We start from the raw sequence: 13,633 nt of genomic DNA, 5'->3' as shown, positions 1-13,633 counted from the left end.
TCATCCCCTCTCTCGCTGTGTTTGGAGGCAGGTAACAATTACGGTAGCATTCCCAATACAATAATACAGCTCTTGATCATGTTAATATCAGCGGTGCTTACAACAAAAATAGTGTAGCACGCTATGATAGTAGCAATGTTATTCCTGGAAACAAAATCCCAATTGATCCTGCCTTTTCATTTATACAACAAACCTCAGCTGCAGCAGTGGTGTCATTGTATGGTAATTAAGGAGGACAACTACACAGTAGATGCGCCTATTGGTTATTACACTGGAGAGTTTCCCTGAGCTAACCTTTAGCTGTTTGGGTTGCTAGGCAACAGCCAGCCTGGCGTCACAGGCAGCAGCGTCACCTGCCAGTGGGTTTTAGACATGTTTTATTTTTAGATACCATTCAAATTTCATTTTTTAAATTGTCGTAAAATTCCTACTGCGCTGTTCATCGTAGACAGTAAATGAAATACCAAAAACCGCTCTGGTTGTGAGCAGAGGTCAGAACCACAGTGTTGGGCTGTGATTGTATTCCTAACCAGAAGCTTGGTCATTTCGACCTGTACGCATCATTTTGCATATCGGCTAGGCTATTTATGTATTGTATCATTCTTAATAGTATGTAACATTACTGTAATAACGGGGGAAAAATTGTTTATTTCTGTATATTGCGGCAGCAAGAAATAAAACTGACCAGCGTTTAACAAACTTGATTCAAAGAAATGCTGTATCAAATTTTATAACTCGAGTGTCGGTCTCCTCCGATGCCAGGGTGGCAGTATGAATGACAGATTGCTTCTTTTGATTGAGGTGAGCAGGTAAATCCGATTCCTTTAGTTTGCAGACTCATGCAATCTCTCTCGGGGTACTTAAGAAATCAAGTCAGGATTTTTTCAAGTAGCACTTGGATGGCAGAAATTGTATTTCCAGTATTTTATAATTAGAATTATTTATAATTGCAAAACAATGGATTTACAACAGTGAATGTTAAACTGGGATACTGGATCTTTAAACTAAACTAAATCTCAGGTATGTCTTTTAGTTTGCCTGTCCTAGGATGCAGGTAGATGTACAACAATAAAATGAATTGAAATAAAAATGACAAGATAATATGGATTTAACAATAATTATCACGATTGAACTCTATTTACAATGCTAACCTGTCAGCTGTACACTAACAATCAGTTAATCTAACCTGGTTTAAAGTCGTGTCAGTTATATTGCACAACACACAATATAATCACTGTGTATTTGTACGGGAAAACCTGCAGGTCATGGTTTTATTAACCACGGTCAAATAAATCAGTTATTTTAAAATTATTATAGTATTTATTTACCAAACCATGAGGAAATTATGTGCCTCTTGTACTTTGACTCAAACTCGCCCCCTTGTGGTCTTTTGTAAAAGCCGTTGCAAGGTACAAGTAATTGAATGCACTTCGATTAAACATATGTTGACATTAAATTAAAGGGTAATTGGTTAAAACTAAACAAACACAAAAAACTAAACAATACATTTTAAGTAACTTGGCTTTCACTATTGAAAATGCAGCTTAAGAAAAAATAAAAGGTTTATTTGCAATATGTTTAGATAGAGAAAGGGGCAAGTTAGTGTTGGATAAACTTTTATCAGGAACATGTGCAGCTGCCATTGATAAACTAACTTTATTAGATGCATATATCCAAATCATGTCATGTTTAATATGCATAGATATTAAAATAATACGTTAAACCAATGTGCATGCACAGAAAGTCATATTCCTCATTAGAGGGGAAGTCAGTTTCTCTTGATTTTGCTAACCCTTTCTGCCTCCCAACGCTAGAACTACTTACTGCTCATGTGCCTTCCTGCTGCTGTGTATTTTGCTTTCAGTGAAATAACTGGAACAGCCACTGGCTGTTTTGTGACAAAATCATGAAGCAGAGACATTTCTTACCTGCGTTCTGGCAGCCATTGAAGAAAAGTCGAAGCTACAAGGCTTTTAGTTCTTACCCTGAAGAAGCTATTGAATTCCCACTCTAAGAAGAAAAGTCAATTAAATAGAACATGTTATTAAACACGTAAATTGAAACTCACAACCTTATTGGCTAATACAGTGTAACACAAATAGTTAGAACTATTGTCCACTAACCAACCAACAGTCACTTTAGAAGTCAGTAGTCAAAGAACTCTTGCCCTAAGATGTCACTCGGCAGTTAATCATCATAACACTAATTCCCACTGACGTAATGCATATTAACTGCAGTGTTCACGTTATAGTGGAGAAGTGAGCAGTAAAGCAATAGTATTGTGCAATCAGGATTTGACACCAGTATTTCTGAAACTGATTATACATGCATTAATGATATTTCTTAAGTAATTAGAAAAATTATTTTGTTATGTTTCGCAAAAGACTTCAGTAAAGATTAGTATAGAATAATTTTGGTGGGATTGCAGCAACTGGACTTCCACCTTCAATCGTAGCTCTTTAAGGACATAGATGTGAGAGAGGCTCGTGTATCTCTCTGGAGGCAGCACCCGCACTGAAGGAGGTGTTTCTCACTTTTTCTTCACTGGGGGAGTTGACATGAAGAGCAGACCTTTTAGAGAGATGTGGGAGTAACTTGAACCCTGCAGAGAATTGCAGCTTACTGGAGAAGCAGTGTTTGAAATGAGTCTCCCGTCCGACCCATGTACAGTAGGCACTTCAGATCATAAATACCTGTTGGGATTCAAATCCACACTAGTGTTGCTCCTTTGAATGTGAATTGGGAGTCATTGTAGTCACTGCAAGGTATAAAAGTAAAGAAAAAGCATTACTGTGGACCTAGAACCTCAAAAAAAAATAAAATAAAAATAAAACCCACTGGGCACCAGAGGGCACCATTTTAAATGATGTAGCACTGTATCATGTTCGCAACAGTAAGAGAATCTAACTCTTCAATCTAATATGTACATACATTGTCCAAGTGGCATGTTCTTCTTGATCTCCTTTGGTGAAACTTTTTATTTCTGTTGATACTAGTCCCTGGTAATAAATTGGTGGGGGGGAGTGCCCTAACTGTATTGTTTAATATTACATTTATCCCCTTTATGCTAACTTTCACACCCAGGAACTTGAGAGTGGATGTCACCAAGTACCAGCATAGATGACCAAGGTAACCAAGTTGTGCTTCAAGAAATACCAATTGGATACAGTGCATTCCCTAGCTCATCCCAATTCCCTACAGAAGCTTCATGAACAAAGTAAGAACAAGAGGGATAGCCCTGACAATCCCCTGGATTTGCTCCTGTTCTGTAAAGACAGCCGCAGTAGTTTTCCTACATCCTTTACTGTAGCTCCCAAAACCTGGTTCAGGAATATGAGGCATCCTTTTATTTTTTTTTATTTTTTTTAAACCTGCAGGTTTCAGGTGTCTGTTCTTGCTTTCTAAAAGGATGTTATTGATTTTCCTTTGGTATCATGTCTGGTAATCAAATGAGCACATGGCTTTTCCTCCTCACAATGACAGGTGCAGGACTGTTTCCTGCAACAAACGACATTTACACTTGTCCAGGGTTCTTTTTTACAGATGGGAATGTTTTGATATATCTTGCAAGTCATACGTTTCCCATTATTTTCAGAAACTGCCTAAAGCCCATATTCTCACTGAGCACTATTAGGATTGGATTGTAGGGAAAATCATTCTGGATACAAGCAAGCAAAGCCGCACAGGTCACAGCATGACCCAATGTGTACGCTTGCATCACAACAAAGACATCCAGTGGAGTCAAATCAAGGAAGTGACTGGCAATTTTTTGCTTTTGCTGCAGAAAATATTCTTTACGCAGTGAATGCTTTTTAAATGTAGTGTCTTGGCTGTTCAAAACTCTTCAGTAAAGTTGGGATACCATTGAAATACAGTGCCACCCTGTTATAGCGTGACCTGTTATAGTGCGGAATTGGTAAGGTTGTGGCTCTTATATCCCCCATAATGCAATTTGACTTGCAAACGTTGGGTGAGCGTTCCAGGTATACAATACCAAGCATGGCAGACGGCACAAAAAAAAAACTCTGTTAAAATGAAACTCGAGCAAGAAAAGGTGAAAAGCAAGCAGCAGTTTCAAAATATATAAATGTTGCAGAATCCACATTGCGTGGATGGCTAAAAGACGACCTAAAAACGAAGAGGTTTTCTTGATGAGATTGAATCCAAAGAGGGCTGCTCTAGGAAAAAAAGAAGATGCGCTGTGGTGTGAATGTGGTGCTGTGAGAGCACAAGACTGTTTGTTGTTTTTGGTGTGGCCCAGGCAAATGGGCTGGGAACAATCGTCCCAATAAACCATAGACTCGAGTACCTGTGTGTCTCCTTCCTTCATTTTCCACTGTACGCTACAATATTAATTTGGATTGTGAGCATTGTAAGTCATTTCAGGAACGCAAATGCCAAAAGTCATAATTCTCGACCCTGACAATCGCATTATAATGGGGTAGCACTATACAAGTAAATAAGACACCAAGCAGAACCATTAACAGACATTCATTCCATTGTTCCTGCTTATCCTATCAATGTGCGGATTACATTTCCATTGCTTATATATCTTCTCATGACATATGTTACAGTCAAGCACACATCACAATGTATCATTCCTGAGATTTGTACATCAATTCATTATGCAGCCATAGCACATAACACTCTGCTAGGGAAGGCTAGTGATATAAGCCTGCCTGGTAAGGAACTGCTACTGCTCGCTGTTTATATCATTCAATCGAATCTGCTTGAGACATATAGAGTAAATACAATTTAGTGAATTGCCTTTTTTTCACCTGACATTGATATGTGTAAGTTATTGAGAGTCTGCAATAAGCTGATGAAAATGAAGCTTGTGTAACAGGCAGTGTTGTGTGAAACTCTGCTGTAACGGATTCTGTCCCGTCAGTGAAATGAGCTTAAAAGTTCTAAAAAAACCCACAAGTGCACACAAGCCTGGCTCTTCTGCGTTCATGCACGGGCTCTGCTCTGTTACACTTGTTCAGGCAGGTAGTCTGTGATGAAGAGAAAGGCATATTGTTCTTTATTTCTGGTGTATTAAAGTGACAGTCTCCAGTATGGGCCTGTAATGCCCCACAGACACAGCTGCTGATTTGTCCACTGTCTATGTAGGGTTAACAAAACACTCAAACACACCACTTATAAAGGTTTAACAGTAAATTAGCACCGGGTAATTCTGCAGTTTTCCCTTACTTTCCCCATGGTTATAATATTGTAGCGATGTCAAGGAGACAAAACAGAGCTTCTCAAAGTACAACACTTGGCTTTATTTTACACACAAAACACTGACCAAAATAACAAGTTTAAACAATTTCTAGGTCTCAGCCCCTTTTCTCCAGGCTAACCCTGATGTCCAGCTTCCAGCCCCTTTTATAGGAAGGCCGGAGAAAGGAGGCAGTGCCCGCTTCAGCCAATCCAGAGCGGACACTTCACCAGCAGGGAAAGTCCCTGCCCGGCAGCTGTGGGGAAACTCCCCAGCCCAGGGATCTGGGAAAGTCCCTCCCTGGCAGTTTTCTGGGGGGAATTCCCCCAGCCCAAGGATCCGGGAAAGTCCCTGCCTGGCAGTTCTGGGGGGAATTCCCCCAGCCCAAGGATCTGGGGAAAGTTCCTACCTGGCAGCTGTATTTAGTACAATTTACCATGGTGTGCCATGTACAATGCTTACCTATGCTTTACCATGATTTCACTGTGGTTTATTACACTCTGCTGTGTCTATAGTGTGATAAACATTTCTAAAGCGATGGTACACGTGCCCCCCTCCCCACTGCGTACACTCATTTGCACCCAGGAGTAAGAAACAAAACATTTCCCTGTATTTATACAGGGAATGGAGTTTGTAAATGCCAGCCTGTACTTGACTTGCTATAAAGGCGTCATTTTAAGTGTTGTCAGTCTGTTAGATTAGTGCACGTCTGTCCGTGCCAGAAGGTCCTGAGTTCAGATCCTGTTTGGGAGTGAGCGGGATGTGTGTCATCTCCCATCAGTGGTGTGAGAGGAGCGCTGATGTTGCTGAAGTGTCTCTCTGATAAAGTATTGACTGGTTTGGGAAAGTCCTCAACCCTGTGACTCTTAGAGACTGATCATTGTGCCTCTGCCAAGGTATCCACTTTCCCATTCTCATATAGGGCCATGGCCTCCTATTAGACGAGGCTTCCCAACTTTGATATATTAAAACGCTGCAAAGGGAGGTTCCCTTTCATGCTGTAACTCAGCAGGTTTGATGTGCAGTAAGTATTTCCAAATATAGTCACATTAGCTACCCTGTGTCGGAGTGACTCAGCCCGAGTTAATAAGAATGGAGAGAAGCTACTGTGACTCAATTAGTGTAAAAAGGATTTATGGCAAGTCTTGGGTGCTGCCACAGCTTTGCCATATATTGGGCTGACATTTTTCATTGTGTATCTGAATACATCTGAGCAATCTGACATAATTTTAATACATTAAAGAAAGTAAATGAAAATGGATATTCCTAAAACTGCCCTGCACGAGAAGCCAGAACCCCTTTCAGTGAGTGCATAGGCCTCAAGTTTCATCAGCTGGAATGCTGGGCCTGACTGTTGGTTAGGGGAGGGGTGGGGAGGGGTACGCCCCTTCCTCGAGAAAACTTTGGACAATCTGACATCAATTATTAAATCAATAAAAGAAAAATAAAGCAACAACATTGGTTAAATTAAAATGATATAATTTTCAACTTGAATTAAGAATTTATCAATGGAGTGTACATACAATTAGATGTTAATATTGACAAACTTCATTTACATCACCCAAACTGCTTAATTCACTTTCTGCATTCATATGCTTATGAGGCTAAGAACCAGCCAAGATTGCCCATACATCAGGTTCCCTATTTGTTTGATTTTGAGGGTGTACAGTGACGGTCGCAGGTTGGGTCCCTATTTGTTTGATTTTGAGGGTGTACAGTGACGGTCACAGGTTGGGTCCCTATTTGTTTGATTTTGAGGGTGTACAGTGACGGTCGCAGGTTGGGTCCCTATTTGTTTGATTTTGAGGGTGTACAGTGACGGTCGCAGGTTGGGTCCCTATTTGTTTGATTTTGAGGGTGTACAGTGACGGTCGCAGGTTGGGTCCCTATTTGTTTGATTTTGAGGGTGTACAGTGACGGTCGCAGGTTGGGTCCCTATTTGTTTGATTTTGAGGGTGTACAGTGACGGTCGCAGGTTGGGTCCCTATTTGTTTGATTTTGAGGGTGTACAGTGACGGTCGCCGGTTGGGTCCCTATTTGTTTGATTTTCAGGGTGTACAGTGACGGTCGCCGGTTGGGTCCCTATTTGTTTGATTTTGAGGGTGTGCAATGACGGTCGCCAGTTGGGTCCCTATTTGTTTGATTTTGACGGGGGTAAAATGACGGTTGCCGGTTGGGTCCCTATTTGTTTGATTTTGAGGGTGTGCAATGACGGTCGCCAGTTGGGTCCCTATTTGTTTGATTTTGAGGGGGTAAAATGACGGTCGCCGGTTGGGTCCCTATTTGTTTGATTTTGAGGGTGTGCAATGACGGTCGCCAGTTGGGTCCCTATTTGTTTGATTTTGAGGGGGAAAAATGACGGTCGCCGGTTGGGTCCCTATTTGTTTGATTTTGAGGGTGTGCAATGACGGTCGCCAGTTGGGTCCCTATTTGTTTGATTTTGACGGGGGAAAAATGACGGTCGCCGGTTGGGTCCCTATTTGTTTGATTTTGAGGGTGTGCAATGACGGTCGCCAGTTGGGTCCCTATTTGTTTGATTTTGACGGGGGTAAAATGACGGTCACCGGTTGGGTCCCTATTTGTTTGATTTTGAGGGTGTACAGTGACGGTCGCAGGTTGGGTCCCTATTTGTTTGATTTTGAGGGTGTACAGTGACGGTCGCAGGTTGGGTACCTATTTGTTTGATTTTGAGGGTGTAAAATGACGGTCGCTGGTTGGGTCCCTATTTGTTTGATTTTGAGGGTGTACAGTGATGGCCGCAGGTTGGGTCAGTATTTGTTTGATTTTGGGGGTGTACAGTGACGGTCGCAGGTTGGGTCCCTATTTGTTTGATTTTGAGGGTGTACAGTGACGGTCGCAGGTTGGGTCCCTATTTGTTTGATTTTGAGGGTGTACAGTGACGGTCGCAGGTTGGGTCCCTATTTGTTTGATTTTGAGGGTGTACAGTGACGGTCGCAGGTTGGGTCCCTATTTGTTTGATTTTGAGGGTGTACAGTGACGGTCGCAGGTTGGGTCCCTATTTGTTTGATTTTGAGGGTGTACAGTGACGGTCGCAGGTTGGGTCCCTATTTGTTTGATTTTGAGGGTGTACAATGACGGTCGCAGGTTGGGGGTTTAATGTCAATTTGTGGATCTGACACATGAAATGTGGGTCACTTGGGTGGTCTGGATTGCAAAAACAAATAAAATAAATTGAAGTTACTCTATTAGCTGCAGATAATTGATGCGCTTTAATGCATCATAGTGGTACTGTAGATAACTAAATAACTGCACTCATTTTCCCCAGTGTGCGCACAGGTCTAAAATGCAGTTTATATCAAACATATATTTAAATTTAAAAACAGACCTCTGGTACTACACTGAGCTCTCAGTTTGCTTGCCTTGCTTTATTTCCTTGGTCCTTTCACCCTAGCAGTGTCTTGAGCGTGTGTTAATGGCTGACAGGATGTCAGTCAATAGGGAAAGCACATGATTGGTTATTGCTGGGAAAGAAGCCAGTGAAGAGGAGGGGACAATTTCACCTATAGGTAAAATGATCCAGGAAGGGTAAGACCATCTAAAACAAAGATTTCTCTGAACAGAACATCTTTCAAACAGAGATTCTAGAAGCTAGTGTCATAAGATAGCATGTTTAATAAATCTGTTTAATAATGTGCTTCTTCCAAAACTGCACGAGACCTAAACAATGAATAGACCAATATAATGAAATGCTCTTAGCTACAATTACTTTGAAGGGCAAAAACAATAGTGCAGTTGCTGTATTAGTCCACATGGTTGCAATATTCCAAACAGAAACAAAGAAACTAGAGAACTATTCTGCTTGTTTTTGCATAAGCCCAACTGACATTTAAAAGACACAAGCCTTGGTTAACTCTATTTCTTTATCTAGTGCAGACAGAACATACTGTATGAAGACAAAATTGCAAACTTGGAATTAAAGGATGGCCAAATGTTTAACACAGCAAAGGCAACAACCCCTTTCTTACTGCGGTAGTGTGAAGATCACATACTTCATACAGGGTTTACTTAGAAGGTTCTTAGATAATTACCTAATTGTTCCACTCGGTATACACGGGGAATGTCAAATAATTGCAATATAATATGTGCACTGTAGCTCGGAGGTAAGATAACCTTCTTTTACAGTTTGATCCAGACCAAGGAGAGAGCATGATCTGGATACAGTATACTCATACGAGAAATTCTCTTTCTCCTTACAAATGTAACAGGGTGGAGGCTGGGCACAATGATGGGACAGGACAGAATCTGTAACTACAGCATATCACACAGCACTGCCCGTTACACAAACGCTCCTGAGAAATGTATTTACAGGTGATTGCCATGAATACAGATATGTTTAAAATATACTGCAGGATGCATTTAGTGACCCTGACTGTGCTGTTCACACTCCAAACCTCTGGGAGCAGTACCTAATCGCATTGTTTTTAATGCCCACTTTCAAAATAACCGTGGTTGATGTCATCCATTTAGATGTGCAACACATTGAAAACATGAAAACCCATAATAAGAACTGCTGTCAGTTGCAGTTTATTGATTGGGTGCCACTTCAGCATGCTGTAGCCTGGATGCAGGCTGCATTATCTGCATGCTGAGCAAACATAACCTTTAGGCGTAGCTGACTGAACCGTCACATTGTTTCTGTACAAAGCACAGGATCCCATTATGCACCTTTAAAACAAGAAGCCATGGGTAAAAGCGGACCCTGATTGTAATAGGAGTACCATGGCTGATATTAAAAAACAACCTGTGACCGTATCCTTTTCCACATTCACGCTTTAGCAGAACTCAACACTTTTTTTTGCTATTGAAAAAGCAACTGGCTTATGAATAGGGCCATGTGGAGTAGATCCGGTTACTCAGTTTTCTGTTGCATCGATGCAGCAGATGGTCTAGTATTTTTTCTTGCATCAGACATATGGGTGTTGAATCAAGCACCCAAGACACAGTATACAGTACAGGGCTGACATAAAATAACCTGGGGTATATCCACACATGCTGTTTCTTATCTAGTCGATGTAGAGTGCTGATGGTAATTCACACACCTACCATAAAACCTTCTTGCAGTAAGTATTAACAGTGATTGGGAAATAGGAGCAACTGACCACTGTAATCCTGTATTGATAAGATACGACTTGACCTGAAGCACGGATCTCATTTTATAATCCCACTTACTGTGTTGTTGTGCCTTTTTTATATGTATTTTATTCTTAAGTGGCATTCAACGTTGTGTGGGTTCTTTGACTTAAATGAAGGCGCTTTTCCAACACAGCTAAATAGAAAATCCAGCCCAGTCATCTCACTGGATGCCAAAGGCATTACTAAGAGCTCTGAGGGATATACAGCCAGCCCCAGAACTCCCTCACAGCCCTCCAGATATCTGGAATTAAAAGCAGGCTTCTTCCGCCGATGGGCTGCTAGGGCTCTCTGAAGCCTCCCGGTGTCAAATGGTTTGCCATTTATCTATTAAAGGGGAAGTCCCATTCAGATTGTATTTCTCTTCCCTGAATTGTGTTACACATTTTCAATAACATGCCCCTGGTGTTTTCAGCTTGTGCAAACGTATGTATATCCTGGCCCTTGGGAGTCTCTGCTCACTGCCATGTGAAAAGCCCTGTGCTTCTCTTTCCCAGAATGCTTTGCTGCACTGCAGGCGGGAGTTCACCTCTAATTATGCACACCGGGATGTCAAGAGAGGGATATTAAACAAGATGAAACGAGTTGGATTGACCTCTGTTTGAGAGCCCCTGCTGTTGCCCCATAAGGTAAAATGACCCATTTGAAAATATTCAATATCTACGTAGTCAGTCTGAAGTCTATAGTCTGAAATATATTAAACAAATCCTACTTGGGGCTTGGCAAATGTCATGAGAAATGAATTGAGGTGGATTAAACAAGGTTGATCACAGTTCAAGCATCCACACAAAATGCATCGTGACGTTTATACAGTATCGCAATAAAATTACTGCATGCACACTAAAAGCCTCTTCCTGCTCACTATTATTAATATACTCCTTACTACTACTGTATTAAAAACCTAACACATTACAGCTCTACTGTCTTAAAGGACCAGTGAGGAATTCCATTCTATATTAAACCCAGGATTGATACATTACTAATGCCTTCGAACAACCATTCTTTTACTAAGTACTGTAAGGTCTAAAAGTGGGTCCTCTTATTGAGATTTCTAAGGGTCCTAAGGGTTTTAAATATAAGCCTCTTCTGTGTTCCAGGGCCAGTTAAATGCAGGATGGTTAAAACTCTTGTATTACAAATATAATTTTTGTAGTTATTAATGATAACACTATGTAACACAATTTTTGTTCCTGGGTAGTAAGTGTTATTTCTTAATTGCTTATGCCTTAAAAGTATTGAAAATGGCTATTATTCTCCACAAACTTTGCTTTTGTGACCAGGACAGTGATATTTTGAAATTTACCTATTTCCAATGAGAAAACGGGCGAATTTGTGTCTTTTCGTTCACATCAAGTCAGAAAAAAACAACATATGAATCCAAATTAACAAGTATTTATACTAAAGTAATACAAAAATGACTACAAAAGATTTAGAAGTGAGTAGTTTTTAGAGATTTACGATTATACTGTAAATCACTTTCACGAATCAGCCCCCAAATGTAGTCTCCCATCATGTTCTCGTTAAACTGTCCTTGGTAGCGACGTTCAAAGTCTAGTACATCCTGGTGGAAGCTCTCGCCTTGCTCCTCCGAGTACGATCCCATGTTCTCCTTGAATTTATCAAGATGATCATCATGGATATGGACTTTGAGGGACATCCTACAGCCCATTGTGCCGTAGTTCTTCACCAGAGTCTCAACCAGCTCCACATAGTTTTCGGCCTTGTGATTGCCCAGGAAGCCCCGAATCACTGCGACAAAGCTGTTCCAAGCCTCTTTCTCCTTACTAGTGAGCTTCTTGGGGAATTCATTGCACTCCAGGATCTTCTTTATCTGTGGTCCGACGAAGACACCGGCTTTGACCTTTGCCTCAGACAGCTTAGGGAAGAAGTCTTGAAGGCTGCCGACTCCTTATCTAGAGCTCTGACAAATTGTTTCATAAGGCCCAATTTGATGTGCAGTGGTGGCATCAGCACCTTCCGGGGGTCCACCAGTGGCTCCCACTTGACGTTGTTCCTCCCCACAGAGAACTCGGTCCGCTGTGGCCAGTCCCGCCTGTGATAGTGCGCCTTGGTGTCCCTGCTGTCCCAAAGGCAAAGATAGCAGAGAAACTTGGTAAAACCGCCTTGGAGACCCATCAGGAATGCCACCATTGCAGCCTCTTGATGCCATCTTAGAAATGCAGATATGTATCGACTTAGGCAGCTGGAACTAAACTGAACTGGTAGGCTTAAGGCCCCTGTATTTGTACTACTATTTATGTTACTGGAAAGTTCTAGAAAGTTCTAGAAGTTACTCCAAGTTTACTCAGCACTGAATCTATCTGGAATGTTCTGGAAAATAGCTAAATTACAAAATATCACTGTCCTGGTCACAAAAGCAAAGTTTGTGGGGAATAGCCATTTTCTATACTTTTGAGGCATAAGCAATTAGGAAATAACACTTACTACCCAGGAACCAAAAAAAAAAAATTGTTACACAGTGTAATAAATAAATAATAAAGGCAATTCTTCCAGCAAAGCTCTGAGATCTTGTTGTCTCTACTACGTTTATCACTTCTGATCCCAGAGCCACTGTGACAAGCCATCTGTCATAGACAGCTTTGCTTGGTTAAGTGCGCACATTCTCAGCTTGGAAAGGAAATGAGCCACGTAATACTATAATGCACACCGTGAATGCCAACACAGAAGCACCCAAGCAGAGGAGAGTGAAATATGCTTGCTCACACCAAGACGATTGGAGAGGGATCATAGCTGCCTGCTGCAGAACAACAACGACGATGATGAGAAGATTGCCATAAGAGTCTGTTCTGTTTGATTTATAAATATCTCCTCTAACCTGGGATATAGGTTTTCCTATAATGTAGGACTCAAACATTACAGATGAAATTCATCTGAAAACAGTTACTTCTGATTTACATGAAGTTCTACTGTTTAAATGTAATTACACAGGATGTAGCCCATTTAAAAGGCACAGGACAACATGAAGTGACCAGATCCTTAGTACATGGAAAATCCACACTGCCCCTGTGCACTGTTTGGTTGATACAACCTTCTCACAGTCTGTATTCATTGTATTAGTAATTAGTGCACACAGTTCTCTGCAGGGCTTACTGTAGGAAAATGCATTTTATAATGTTTCCCAGAGTCTCAAATAATTATATATATATATAAATTATACACACACACTGTGTATCTAGAGACTTCTAATATGCTTTCAGCCAATCGGACGACATGTGTTGTGGTCTGTACGCAACAACACATTGCAACAAATATTAT

This window comes from Polyodon spathula, chromosome 4, assembly GCF_017654505.1.
Source record: "Polyodon spathula isolate WHYD16114869_AA chromosome 4, ASM1765450v1, whole genome shotgun sequence".
NCBI lineage: Eukaryota > Metazoa > Chordata > Actinopteri > Acipenseriformes > Polyodontidae > Polyodon > Polyodon spathula.
This window is presented reverse-complemented; position numbering follows the sequence as displayed.